Source organism: Microtus ochrogaster, chromosome 19 (assembly GCF_000317375.1).
Source record: "Microtus ochrogaster isolate Prairie Vole_2 chromosome 19, MicOch1.0, whole genome shotgun sequence".
In the NCBI taxonomy this organism is placed as follows: Eukaryota; Metazoa; Chordata; class Mammalia; order Rodentia; family Cricetidae; genus Microtus; species Microtus ochrogaster.
The window spans coordinates 40277897-40293380 of NC_022021.1; positions in this window are offsets into that span (position 1 = coordinate 40277897).

A 15484-nucleotide genomic window follows, 5' to 3' on the forward strand; every position below is an offset into this window, starting at 1 on the left:
AAAAAAAAAAAAAAAAAAAAAAAAAAAAAAAGAAAAGAAAATTACACTTTTTGCTCCGTGCCTCCTCTTAAACCATGACCTCAAGTATACAAAGTATACATAATTACCATTAAATGTTCCATTCTCAAATAAAATCACAACAGGGATTAAGGATTTACATTAAAGAGAACTTCCATCTTCAGACCGAAACCGTGACAGAGCTTCAGGACAGTAGACTCCAACCAAATTACCTTCTAAGCAAGAGCATTGACTGATGAGGACACTAAGAGAAGTGTAGGCTCTGGGGTATCAGCTTATTGCTAGAGAATTTGTCCTGCTATTTCAGTCTGTTCATTCCACTTTCTTGGTTTTTCTCATATGTGTGAAAATTAGATTCATGTAATTGAATTCATATATTGTTATTCAGAAGACAATTGGTAGAGATATTTGTTGATGGATTCTACCAGTGAGTTTTTATGAATGCTAATATTATACCAGACAAGTTTCTAAATTATGAGAATGTTTATTTAAGCAGTAATTGGTGTTGTAGCACTGAGTATCCTTGTGCCAAATATTTGATTAACACATGTCATTTGAGGAAGTCTCTGCATGTTTTTTTTTCAAGTAAACATATTCACGTGACTTTGCTAACTATTTAAATTAAACAATCCAAATATTTTATAAACATCTAAAATTCTGAAGCAAAATAATAAAATAAAAATCACCACACATGCCATCTGCTTACTTTTCTACATAATACACCAATTTCAGTCTACAACAGAATGGTTTCTTAGAGTACAGAATTAAGCTTTAAAAAATCTTTATTTATTAACAATAAATGCTGACTTAGTTCTTACTGTAGTTTAATAAAATCTTCTTTAAAAGGAAAGATAGGATGATTGGTATCAAGGAAGGCTGAAGAACATTTGCATTCAGGAGACTGACTAAGGCGGAGAGCTCATTGCCGGTTCAAAGCCAGCCTGGGCTATATCGCTAGATCCTGTGTCAAACTCCCCACACTCTTCAAAGATCCCAAAATAGCACTGAAGAAAGTGTTTTGTTGTTTTAAAACCTCAATAATGGGCACTGTGACACTCCTAAATCAAGCTCCAAATAAGAATGTGTATTCAGTACTTTTCATAAGAAGAGAATAATCATTTTGCCAAATCTTGATATGGCATTTATAATTATTTTGCTTGTCATCGTGTAAAAGACCAATAAAACTTTTATCTTCAATGTGTTTGCAAAGAATGTACAAATATCCATACCATATACTATATATGAAAGCTGTGGGTCAACTAATGAAAATTTAAGATATATGAGGTAGTCTATATTTGTTTTCAGACAAGTCATTGCGTGCATTGATTTTAAATGTTTGTTTTTTGATATTTCTCTGCTCTCATAGAATGATTTTTTCTCCTGAGTTTGGGTAGTCTAATAATAGATTACATACACAAAAAATGTGTGATGTTCAAAGAGGAAGAAATCTTTCAGCACAGAGTTCAGTGTTGAACACTAAAGTCAGCTAGACCAATCTTGCTCACAAACGTAGCTCCATTTCATGGAACATTTATTATCTCAACAACCAAATAAGCCATTGCCTCGGCTTGGCAAACATGACAAGATGCCAGTTGTAAATATTAATAATAATTTCCTCCTGCAAGTAAGTTACCTCAACACATTTGAATTTATCAAATTCCAATGACAGGATATAGATACTTAATGTGATTCTAAGTGAAATTAATGTAAGAGCTTCTTCATGTCCCTTACCATTTGATGAGCTATCTCTAGACACAACACATCTTTTTAATTCCTGAAAAGAGTTTTCCTGGCCTCTGTGTAAATATCTGAATTTACAAAATCTTTCTCTTGAGTGCATTTTTTCATGATGAGGGTTTGACAGTAATTTTATTTGTGTTTGCTTTTGGCCAATCACAAATGAACATATAATACATGCCTGGCACTGGGAGTATTACTTGAAAGCATAAGAAATCTAGTTGGGATATTGTCTTCCTGATTATATGTTAACTCCATTTAGATCCAATTCACATATGTATATATTTTTGGAAGTTCCTGCACTGATACATTTCCAAATGGCTTTATCAAAAGGCCTTTATTGTTAGTAATTTCTACACACATTATTTTCTTTACCCTGCCTTCCATCATCCTTACCAGTAAATTCTCTTGTTCTATTTAACCCTTTGTCTTATTTGGGGCAAGTATTATTGTGATGATACAATATGACCAAAAGGAAATTGGCGAGAAAGGGTTTATTTAGCTTGCATATCCTTAACCATAATCTATTAAGGAAAATCAAGACAGGAACTGACAAGAACCTCAAGGCAAAAGTAGATACAGAGGTCCGGAAAGGTATGGTTTACTGTTTTGATTCCCCTCGCTCAATCTGCCTTTTTATAGGGCCCGGAACTACTGGCTTGGCCCTCCAACATTAATCACTAGGTAAGATGTTTTAAAGGTTTACCTATGACCCCATCCTCTGCAGGCCATTTTCTTGACTTAGTTTCCCTCCTCTCAGATGACTGCAGCTCGTGTCAAGCTGACATAAAAGTAGCCAGCTCACCATTTATTTTCTTCATTACAACAAATTCTATTTCCCCTTCTTTGGATTAGCGGCCCCCTCCCCCAACAATTACTAACTACCAAACTTGTGTGGTTATTTTAAATGAAACACACGTACCTAAAGCAAAGAACAAATAAGATAAACCATACAATATTTATCTTTCTGGGTCTGGGTTACCTTACTCAGGAAGATTGTTCCTAGCTCTGTTCATTTTCTACCATTTAAATTATAAATTATTTAAAGATATCAAATTTGAAGAGCAGAATAATGGCATGAGGATTGGAATAGAACTGTCTTTCTGTTGGATGAATTTGAGAGCATTTAAATACAAAGTCTGCCTGGGATCAAGAAAAGTGGTTACAGAATAATTTCTCTCCCTCAAATTATAAACTTATAAACTCTCCTGGGGAAACTTGACATTATTCTAGAAATAAATTTAGGATGTTAAAGAAAGAGATCGCCACTGGACGAAATATCAGAAATCTGACAGGTTGTATAGCAAAGGAAAATTGTATGTGTTAACAAGCTTTGATATAATTTAGAGACAAAAATTATAAATCAACACACTGAATAAGAAAAAATAGTGCATTGAATGAAATAGTCTAAAAATTCTCAATACTAACTGTAATGATAAAATATGAACAAACTTTCCAGTATTAGAAAAATGAAAATCCGTTTTCAATAGGAAAGCTACATAAAGAATTAAGTTCTATTGGACCAGCACAAAGGAAAGCATATTGTTGTCTATGACTATGACTGGGTTTTGAAATGTGTTCCAGGCCAGAATAGAGAATAGAGAAAAGCTTAATGTCAAAGAAAAGTCAAAAATATCTATGCAAAATAGGAAAAAGTACTGCTGACATTAAGAAAATAACTAAAAATATTGCCAATTTTTTAAAAAATGACATACTGAGTTAAAAAGTTATTTGTTGAGAATTATTCAAAGCAATGCATTAGCTGTATTTTAGCATTACTGAACTTTAAATAAAATACATAAAATATAAAATAAAAATGCATAGGCTCATTTTGATTTAAAATAAAGAAACATAACTTTATATAGTTTATGATTCCATGATTATATAATGCAAAATATTCTAAGGATAAAGCACTACAAAATGTTCAACTTTAACTTCATATGAAATATAAATGATGCAAATATGTATGACCAATTTATTATAAATACCAAATAGAAGCTGTTTAAAACATAATATCAGTGTTAAAAATAACATTTAAGATAGTATCAGGTAAATTACTCAAAATAATAAAATATAATATCAAATATCTAGTAGTAACCAATATTACAATGTTATGTTACAGCTGTAGCTCAGGGAAAAAGCCTTTCCTAGTACCTGGTAAGGTCTATATTGTAAACTCATTCAACAATAACAAAAATAAGAAGTTGAAGCACTATTACAGGGGAAATATATTTTAGTGAAGTAGGGTAAGACACATTGAAATACAAATATTTGATGGTATTTAATATATGATCTTAATGTAATTAATGTCAATTATCTACAAATAATTAATAAATTAAATGTGGCTTTTTTCCTATATTTTTCATGTAATATGCTGATTTTAATATAATACAGAAAAGATGTTAATATTAATTTGTTGTAAAAAATACTGAATAAAATAAAACTGGCCTTTGGGTATTATTTTCCCAAAACCCAATACACAAATCTTTACCACAAACTATTGATTTGAATCTAATAGAAGTATTTTGTTATACTTGCAACATTACTATCAATATAAATATTGCATATGATTTTAAAATGTTCAAAAACATTGACATAAATACACTAACTTGAAATATCTGGAAATTTATAACTCCACAGTGCATCACATCAAGCCAAAAATTCAACCTTCATCAATAGGGTTTAACATCAAGGAATCTGTCTCCTTCACCTATTCCCAGTACCTAGAAATCATTGCATGCTACAACTAAGAGTCCTATCCTGCCGCTGCACCGCGCCCCCGTGTCTGCTCTCTGTGCGCTGGCACACAGTTTGCAAGCTTCGGGCAAGGGGCTGGGGGTTGAGATACACAAACACACACAGACAGAGAGACAGGGACACGGGTCATCCTTGAATTCCCCAAGAATGCCCCCTTTATTGTGTTTTAGGGGCAGATTATATAGAGATAGCCACGCCCCAGCCAAACCCACCAGAAACCACTCTCCTGCCATCAGGAACTCCTGAAGGTCTTGTGCTCAGAGCAGCTGTAGGCCCTCCTATCAGGGGATTACAAGAAATTCAGAATCTGGGATCTCACTGCTCCCAACACTATCCTCTCTGTACAAAACCAGTAACACAGTCCAGAGATATCCATTCTGTCCAATGATCCTCCACAGCATCGGCTCTGCGCCTTGAGTAATGGAAGACAATTTTCCTTTAGGAACAAATGAACCTCGGTCAAAATCTCTCCGATCTTCTGTATCTCTAACAGGAAGCTGATGCATAAAGTCCTATTTTGTCCATGGAAGTGTCTTAGATTCTTGTGATAATGATGCTGACCATTTGAAGGAGTCTAACATGAGAAATTAACTTTGTAGAGATCAACTGATCAAGAGTATTGAGAAGGGAGACTACAATTCATGACTATGGTAAGCACAAAGGAACGACACCAATTTCTTACTAATGAAAGAGGGAAGGATCTATAATGGATGAGGCAGAGTCACAGATGTTGAACTGTCACTGGCTTTGGAGATTGGACATAAACATCTGTGTTAACCAAGGCAAGTAGCAACTAGATGCTGGACCCGATTTCCCCTAAAGTGTAGACAGAAGTTTCATTCCCACCCGGTCCCATTGCCATCCAATCCCTCCCCCCCCCCAAAAAAAAACCATATTAATTATAAACTTTTGGCCAATTAGTTAAGTCTTATTATTAACTAGATTTTACAGCTTAACCCAAAATTCTTGCCTATGTTTACTCACATGGCTTGGCCCTTTTTCTTAGCAACACGTTCTCATCTTGCTTTCTCTGTGTCTGACTTAAGACTGACATTTTCTGCTTTCCTCTTCCCACAATTCTCTTAGTCTCGTTGCCCCACTGTACTTTCTGCTTAGCTCCTGACTAATACAGGTGATAAACCTTTACAGTGCACAAGAGCACTATCCCACAGTACTAAAGTCACAAAGAAACCAGCTTTGGGCGGTCTTTGCTAAGTGATCTGTGGTCCTGTGCATAGTCATTCGATAAATTCTCAACCCAATCTGAACCAATCAAATGCTCTCCTCTAGGGTAAAAATATTTAAGTCAGAGGAAATACAGATTCCAAATCCTATGAAGTATCTTCATATCAGCACTCCAAAAAAATATCTTCAGAATTTTTTAATCTCATTTGTATCAATCTTTTAAAGTAGAATGTGAGAATTTCATTCTTTGTGCAAACCAATTTGTTGATGTCTTCATGAGGGTGCTGTGTTCAGCTCAGTTTTATTGTTGTTGCTTTTATTGTTAATTATGTCAAAAAGTCTCCAAGTAGCCTATTTTCTGTTATTAAAACCAAAGGGGATATACACATATATAATTCCAAATCATATACCAAATTTTCAATCTGTGAGGAAAGTTCGCGGAAATTAAAATAATAAATACTTTCTCATTGAATTTGATGTCTTTAATTAGTACAAATGGTAAAAGATAAACTGTAGGGTTAGAAGCTGGATACTTACATGAATGTTACAACCAGGCAAACAAAATGAAATTGCCAGTGAAGTACTTTGGAGGTGTGGCAACTGTTTAGGAGATGTTAGGGTCAGTGGAGTAACCAAAATATACTCACAGTTACAGAAACTGCGCTAATAGCTCCTGGGAAGATGCAATGAGAGCGAAGGCTGACAGTGGAGGAAAGAATGAGCAATAAGAGGTTACTGGAATGGGACTACAGGTTCAATGGGGCAGAACTGAGAACAGTAACGCCACCAAGGCCAGCTTCTTCCTGTACTCCCATGGGAAGAAGAGAGAAGCCAGACTTTCCAGACCTGATGAAAGGAGAGCAGGAATCTTTGCCTGGGTTCTGTAACCCTGTAAAATTACAGCACAATAAATAAACATGGCACACATATGCACAAAACAGGAATATATTGACAAAATATATGCTAGGTCAGTAAAATAGGTCATACCTTTCAAAGTTTTATTTCTATTTTTTTAATTAAAGAGCTCTTTACATCTCAAAAACACACAGAAACACCAACTCTAAAATAAAAGACATCATATGAGATATAACATTTTAGAGAAAAATATCAGCCTACAAGGGTAATGTGTCCATTTTAAACTATGGGAATAAAAATCTTAATTTGTTATATTCAGTATGTGTTTATCATGCTTCCTGAATCAAAACATGTACCCTAAGATTAATTACATTTGATGTTAATTATTTATATAACCTCAGTTGAAGAAAGAAAGGCTCGTGTTCTGTAAAGTTTGTTAGGACTATTTACTATAAAGCTACAGTTACCAACTCTATAAATGCATGCTTTTTTCTGCTCCATGTATTTTGCCCAAGACAAAAATATAAGAAAAATATAACACATATATTTTATAGTAAATGGAACTTGGCTAATGAATAAGATGCAATCAGGCCAAACTATGAATGAAACTGCCTTTTGTCCTTGAGGTTCAGGACTTCCATAAATCTAAAGGATTCAGTGGGCAGGGGAACGCATGTAGTGAAGATAGCAGCAGTATGAAAATTTCCGATGAAAACCCCTGTTTTACACATTGTTATAGCTGTTTAATCTCTTTTCTGCAGAGGTAAATATTATGAACCTATTAGTCACCCATCGTGTGTGCAGAAAAATGAAATGAAAATTCCTTCTCTTCACCATTGGAAGCCCCACATCTTTATTTTCCTTGGCTCTTAGAGGAAACGTGGACTCTTTTCCATAGCCACATTGTAACGAGACCTTCAGCCACAGTACAAGAATAATGGAGGCTTTGCCTTTGATTGGACACTGATTAATTGAATGTAGTACAGGAGCGATGCCTAAGCATCATTATTCTGAGAACCTAATGAGTACGTGGCTTCTTTTCAGTAACGAATCCTTTCTTTTCTTGCCTTTGGAGGGGATAAAATATTATATAAACAGGAGAATAACATTGTGTATGAACACTCAGAACAAAATGGTACTTAGAAGAATAATAGTAATTACAGTATTATCAGTTCTGAGGAAATGGATGCTGACACTTCAAAACAGCAGGAAGAGAGTTACAATCAGGAACCATTTAGAGTGAGTACCATAATCGTAACATTTACCCAATCTTTCCGGTCACTTGCTGCTTGTTTTTCCTCAAGGGTTGGTTACATGGTAGTTTCAGATTAATTAGAGCCGTATTCTTAAACTACATGTTGGTTCCACATTCATCATGTAAACTCATACTGTTTTTCATTACTTGCTAATTATCTTGTGTGCATTAGTCACCCTTCTGTAATTAAATTGTAACAGAACTGAAGATATGAACTAACTCTAATAATTCTTTTTAAAAATCTCCTTCCGCATAGCCTGCATAGAAATCTTAATAGCTTCTTGTTAATCTTTTACAAAATAGTTCTATAAACAAATATTTTAAGTGGCTAGACTATCACAGAATAAAACTATTGGAAATTTTGGCTTCATGATAGCTTTGCCCCCCACATGTATGGTGAATTTATTGTTTGGAAAAATAATTAGATTTTAATTTAGCATGAAATTTTTCTTGGTTTTATTACCATTTCAGCAATACCTATTATGGTATAAATTTTTCATTCAATAAAAGTATCTACAGATACACAATGGGTGACACATTTTAAATGGTATGCACTTCTCTCCATCGTTATTATACATTTGAATTGTTTGCTTTAATTACTGTTTGTTTTTCTACAAATTTTTCAACACAAGTGAAATAGTAGTAATCTGAATATTGAAGCAAGTAAAGCAATTAAAAATAGCAGACTGCACAATGTACATCTTCCCTTGCCCGTGGTTTAGGGCAATTATTCTTAGTTTCAGTCATGGACAATGCTCCATATTTTTCATTCTCATTTACTAGTTATTTTGTATATCTTGGGCTGAAAAACACTGTAAGTTGCTTAAATAAGCCAAGAAGAGAGTTAAGTTACACTTGCAAAGACAGGAATATTGCACTTAATATATCTTTCTAATGTAGTAAAACTAAACTGAGCAGAGAAACTGGAAAACAGAGTGTTTTCCTACCATCCCTAAAGTCCCGTGTTTGGTTATCAACAGCAATAAAAATAAATAAGTAAAATTATTTATTGACTACATATTATATTTTCCTGATAATAAAGTAGCATTTGTTGTTCTAGAATCGAGAAGACCCATTTTTTTGCACCTATTCAGAAATTACTTGACTCTTAACTTCCTACATTGCACTTTTCTGTTGATACAATAAAATAAATTTATAGAGATGAATGCAATTTTGGAAGAAAGGTTAGATTGTGGCTCACACTTCTAGATTTTAACCTATCATTGCCTGCAACTTGCAGTGGCAGAAGCTTAGGACAGACAGCTACAATTTCCTTCCCCTGGGCCCTGTTTATATATCCAGGGATACCATCCCAGAGATCTGCCACACAGAGTGCGTGGATGTTCCTACCTTATCTAACTTCATCATGATAAGCCATTGCAGGAATGCCTGGAGTCCTCGTTCTTTCAAGTGATTTTCAATTAAGCATCTGAAGTTAATCATGATTTGTTTCAATATAAACAAAGCTTGGGTTTAAGTCCTCCTATAGCTAAAAGTTTGCATCGCAAATGACTCAAGTACATACTTTTTCGGTGTGTACCTTGTTGAACCACGTTGTCTCTAAATTCCACTTGATCGCTTTTAAATCACTGCCGCAACTCATTAGAGACGTTTAGCGTCCAAATATTTACTGCCCCACTGTGTAGGCATGAAGGGCACAGTAAGTTATCCCATGTTTGTCATAATGACTTGGGGAAATCTGTTCTGAAGCTTCCGCAAATATTGACCAAATTCAGATTTATTGATTTTAGCACTGAGCCCACTACTTTGTGATCATTAATAAAAAAAAATCTTTTTCAGTAATTCAAATGGACTTGCATTCCCTGAATACCTCTTATAGAAAACAATCAATTTTTTGCTGCCTTCTTGTTCATCGTATCTTAGCTTCTTTGTGCTCTATTGATGCCTTTGAACCTCCACGATAATCAGAGGCTGTCACTAAATTTAGATATCATTTGATTTGTAACTATAATCCATAATTTCACCTTCAAAATTCTTTCACAGCAGTACCCAAAGTCATTTTTGAGTAAGTAACTATAAACCAGGCATCTTGGGACACCTTTTAAATTAAGTTCAGCAAGTCAATAGGAGCTGTTTCTTAATGGTCTTACTTATTTGAAATTAGAAAAACATGCACCAAACTTTGCTTCCAATATTGTTATCCATCAGTGCAAATTTATTATGCACTTAACAAAGTATTGTCTGACCAGTGAGTGAAACCGGCTAAATCACAAAAATTTTAAGAAGCCCACACATAGGCATTATAGCTAGCTACAACCAGCTGCCATGAACACACAGGCATTGCTTGTTTCTCACTTCCATGTTTCTGAAAACCTCAGCAAGACCTGCCAGCTGACAAGAATGTTCACGCCATAGGGAACGGCACACATTATAAAAGAATAATTAGATGGAAGAACCGAACTCACAGTGCATGACTCCTAATTTCAGGGTTCTATGCAGAGGAAGAAGAAAGTAAACACCTTTGACATAGGAATCACAGGAAATAAATGTAAAAGAGGAAGCATCCAGAGACTAGCGATATGAGGAAGTGACACACGGGCATTTTGGAGATCCGAGTATGTATGTAGGTCACTTAGGAGCATTCTTCTCATGAGGAGAATATTGGGACAAAACAGAGAGACATTTCACAAAGTCCACCTGCACTTAAACAACCTTGAGCAGCAGTTAAACTCATCACACTTCAACTTCCAAGTTCGTAAACACTGTCTCATGGTTGCTCTCAAAAATCCACCAGATAATTATTAAAACCTGACATGAATCATCTGCTATCATAGATAGGAGGATAGCATTGTCAGAATTAAATATTTTAGTTAACTTCAAAATATTTTAATGCACATTCTACAAAAAGTAGGACTTATGAAATATAATTCAGTGTAATCATTTTCATGTACTCAGACTTCAATAGCAAGACAAAGAACTCTGCTCCCCCCCCCAAAAAAAATTAACCTTTGAAAACACATGTAGGCACATCTACAAATGTTTACATACCATTTTAATTCCTGGAATGTTCTATGCCATTTTACCACATAACCAAAGTCACATACAACTCTTTCTCAAGTCTCAGAAGTTTATAGTTTCCGATGGGATTTAGGTAGCCCTTCATTTCTAAGAACAGAAGGGAAAAGTAATAAGTACCATATGTGACTCTTAAAAGTGTTTGTGGGGCTGAACCCTAGACAATAATTGTAGGCAAAGCATACCTGAAAAACAATGGAGTAGCTACATGAGGCCTCTAGCAGTTTCCTGTGTTACAGTTAAGAATTTATTATAGTTGCATCACATTAATTTTGTATTTTATATCATTTACTTTGGTTTTTTAGTACAATGATAAAGCACTATAATATCTTTCACTTTGTAGAGAATCTGTCTTGAGACCAGGAAGCAGTTATGTGGTCTTCTCTATGCCTTAGAGAAACCAAGATTTATTTCTTTGTTTTGGTTTTGTTGTTCTGTTAAAGCTATTGCTATTTTGAGGTTTTCTCTTGCTTTTCAATCCCTGAAACCAGTAAGGTTGAGTTTATATGAAAATATTCAGAAAATTTAAATGTAGGTTTTAGCTGGCCTGCAGCTCCTTATGTTTTAAATCTTTCTTCATAAAACAATCAGAGCACTCATTGCTTTTGCACGAGCCTGAGGCATAAAAAAGACCATAAACTTCATTTTGAAATTGTTCTTGAATCTCTAAATATATATACAGAATAGAATAACTTGCATATAAAAGAATAATACAACTAAGAATTTTTCCTTAGGCAAATTAATAGCAAGACCATTTCCTTCACTTCAGTTTCTTCAGGATAAATATTTGAAAAACTGAACATTGTAAGCAATTCAAAGTCCTTACTCAATGCAATTTCATATTGAAAGAAAATCTTTTCCAAATTTAATGCACATTTTAATTTGTAATTTGAAGAAGCAGCAAGCTTATTTTTTATAAAATCAGGTTTATGTTAATGTATTAATATATTTCTGTTTTGTAACTGAAAGCTCATACCCAATTATAAAATCATCAATAGTCTAGTTTCCTTATCACATAAGTATTGTTCCTTTATGCAAAATTCAACTTTGTGTAAAATTCTTATTATAAGAAATCTTTAAAACAAATTGTTATTCATATTGTGAAAATTTAAGATCAAGAAACTAGACTTTAAAATGCTAATTAACCCAATTAAAAAATGGGGCACTGAACTGAACAGAGAATTCGCAACAGAAGAAGTTCAAATGGCCAAACGACACTTAAGGTCATGCTCTACCTCCTTAGCCATTAGGGAAATGCAAATCAAAACAACTTTGAGATACCATATTACACCTGTCAGAATGGCTAAAATCAAAAACACCAATGATAGCCTTTGCTGGAGAGGTTGTGGAGGAAGGGGTACCCTCATCCATTGCTGGTGGGAATGCAAACTTGTGCAACCACTTTGGAAATCAGTGTGGAGGTTTCTCAGGAAATTCAGGATCAACCTACCCCAGGATTCAGCAATACCACTCTTGGGAATATACCCAAGAGATGCCTTATCGTATTACAAAAGCATTTGTTCAACTATGTTCATAGCAGCATTATTTGTAATAGCCAGAACCTGGAAACAACCTAGATGCCCCTCAATGGAAGAATGGATAAAGGAAGTGTGGAATTACATTAGAGTACTACTAAGCGGTAAAAAACAATGACATCTTGAATTTTGCATGTTAATGGATGGAAATGGAAAACACTTTACTGAGAGAAATAACCCAGACCCAAAAAGAGGAATACAGTATGTACTCACTCATAAGTGGATTTTAGCCATTTACAAAGGACATTGAGCCTATAGTTCTTGATTCTAGAGAAGCTAAGTAATAAGGTGAACCCAAAGAAAAACATATAGTTATCCTCCTGGATTTTGGAAGTAGACAAGATTGCCAGGCAAAAATTGGGAACTTGTGCCTTTAATCCCAGCACTCGGGAGGCAGAGGCAGGCAGATCTCTGGGAGTTCGAGGCCAGCCTGGTCTACAAGAGCTAGTTCCGGGATAGGCACCAAAGCTACAGAGAAACCCTGTCTCAAAAAAAACCAAAAAAAAAAAATGGGAACTTGGGGGTGGGGGTGGGGTGGAGGTAAGAGGAGATGGGGAGAGACAAGTGAGAAGGGGAGAATGGGGAGAGCTTGGGGGAATGGGAGGGTTGGGATGAAGGAAGAGTGGATCTGGGAGCAGGGAAGGAAATATCTTAATTAAGGGAGCCATTTTGGGGTTGGCAAGAACCTTGACTCTAGAGGCGTTGCCAGGTGTCCAAGGAGATGTCCCTAGCTAATTCCTTGGGCAGCTGACTAAAGGGAGCCTGAAATGGCCCTAATCCTATTGCCATACTGAGGAATATCTTGCATATCACCATAGAACCTTCATCTGGTGATGGATAGAGATAGAGACAGAGACCCACATTAGAGCACTGGACTGAGCTCCCAAGGTCCATATGAAGAGCAGAAGGAGGGAGAACATGAGCAAGAAAGTCAGGACCGCGAGAGGTGCGTCCACCCACTGAGATGGTTTGACTGATCTAATGGGAGATCACCAAGGCCATTTGGACCAGAACCGATGGAGCATGTGATCAAACCGAAATCTGAATGTGGCTGATGGTGGAGGCTGACGGAAAAGCCAAGGACAATGGCCCTGGGTTTTGATTCTACTGCACGGACGGGCTTTGTGGGAGCCTAGTCTGTTTGGATGCTCACCTTCCTGGACCTGGGAGGAACAGGGAGGACCTTGGACTTCCCATAGGGTAGGGAACCCTGACTGCTTCTTGGACTGGATAGGGAGAGGGAGGGGGAGAGGAAAGGGAAGGAGGGGAGGGAAGTGAGAGGAGGAAAGGAGGTGGAAATTTTCAATAAAAAATAATTTAATTAAAAAATAGGAATATATCCCACTGTATCTTCTCCTTGAGGCTATTTTTTGCTTATCTTTTTTTTTTTGCTTAAGAATAGTTCTTAACTTTTATAAGCATCAGAGCAATTACATGGTTTGTAGTACAAAATGCTTGTTCACATATGTTATCCCCAGCAGGAGGGCTTGAGGGCATGTATTTTTAATTATTTCATAGCTAAATACATGTCTTAATTGAGTTCAATGTAGAAATATACTCCTCTCAAGGCTTCAAAAGTTTTTCTCATTGCCAAGGTAAAGCTTCTTCTGCCATTAAGGCTCTTCATTGCAAGAGCTTATTTCCTATTTCACTGTCATATAACAAATATTTCAATTTGCCATCAGATATCAGTCAACCCTGTAACTTTGATGTAATGCTGGCCTCAGAACCCTTACCACAAAGGCACCTACCTGAGAAAAGTTTTAAGCTATAATTTGTTCTAATATTGCAGTCATAGAAATCAAACATTGTATGTTAAGGGTACTTTGCGAGTACATACAACTAAGAAAAAGGAGCAATGATGCATTCCAGTGTTTGCTCTTTGCTTCAAGTAACATTCATAAAATATTAAAAGTTCCAATAGACTACATCAAACCATTTGGCAGTTTCAGAAGGAAGAGAATCTCAATTTTTTTTTAAATTCAACACTGTATCTTTCGTATTTCATTTTCATCATATTTAATGGAAATATTTATACAATAATAAAAACAGTTATAGTAAACAATTAAAGATATAAAATATTTAATATGCATCTGGCATGGAGGCTTTAATTTAATGGAAAATACTTAATGTAATTCTTTCAAAACCCTGTGAATCAGTTAATATTATTCTCCCTTAGAGATAAAACATCAGACTCTGATTTATTACCTTTCATTACCACTTGAATCAATTCTTCCTCAACATTCCACAACGAAAACAACCGTGGCCAAAATTGTAAATTGCCTCCACTTGGAAACTCCAGTGAACACTCTTAAATTACCTCCTCTCTCAGTTTTAACTTTAGAATTAATCACAATATTCACCAGAAATAGATACCTTCCTTATTTGGCAATAGTATTAGAAGTAGGATAGTCTCTTATTTACTCAGAAACCCATCATCAATCTCCAATCCCTTGAAATACTGAAAAGTTTGTTCAGAAAACTACATTTACTACCTATCAGTATTCACAATTGTCGATATTGTATTTTTCCCACATTGTATTACTGTGGTGCTCCATTTACAAATACTAAATATGTAGCACAAGACACTTTCTTCAATCTAGACACATATCTAACTCATAATTCATCGTTTTACTTGAAAACCCAATCAGCAGTTTAAAATTAACGTATCCCAATTCTCATTCTAGCTTTCCATACTTAGTTTACCTCCTTTGAATTTTCTTTATAATGCCAAATTCCACAGATTATACAAACTGATATATGAAGATTTTCACAAAATTTAAATCCTTCCCTTGGTCAGTTGTAGAATGCCTGTGCTTTTATCCTCTATCTGGTTAGCATGCATAGAATCTATCAAGTAATTTTTGGGGGTTAACTGGAAAATATGCCAGAATACCTTATTTATTGTTATCGCTCATATTCAGAATATCTTATTTCTTGTTATCACTCCTATACATTTCTTTATCACTACTGTATTGTAAACATCTCATTTGTCTACCAGTTTTGATTTTTCACTTCTAAATTTGATGTAGGAGACAGTGTCACCCTTTACTTTTACACGTGGTAATGGTTCTTCTGTGGGTTTTTTTTTCCACTCACTCAAAAA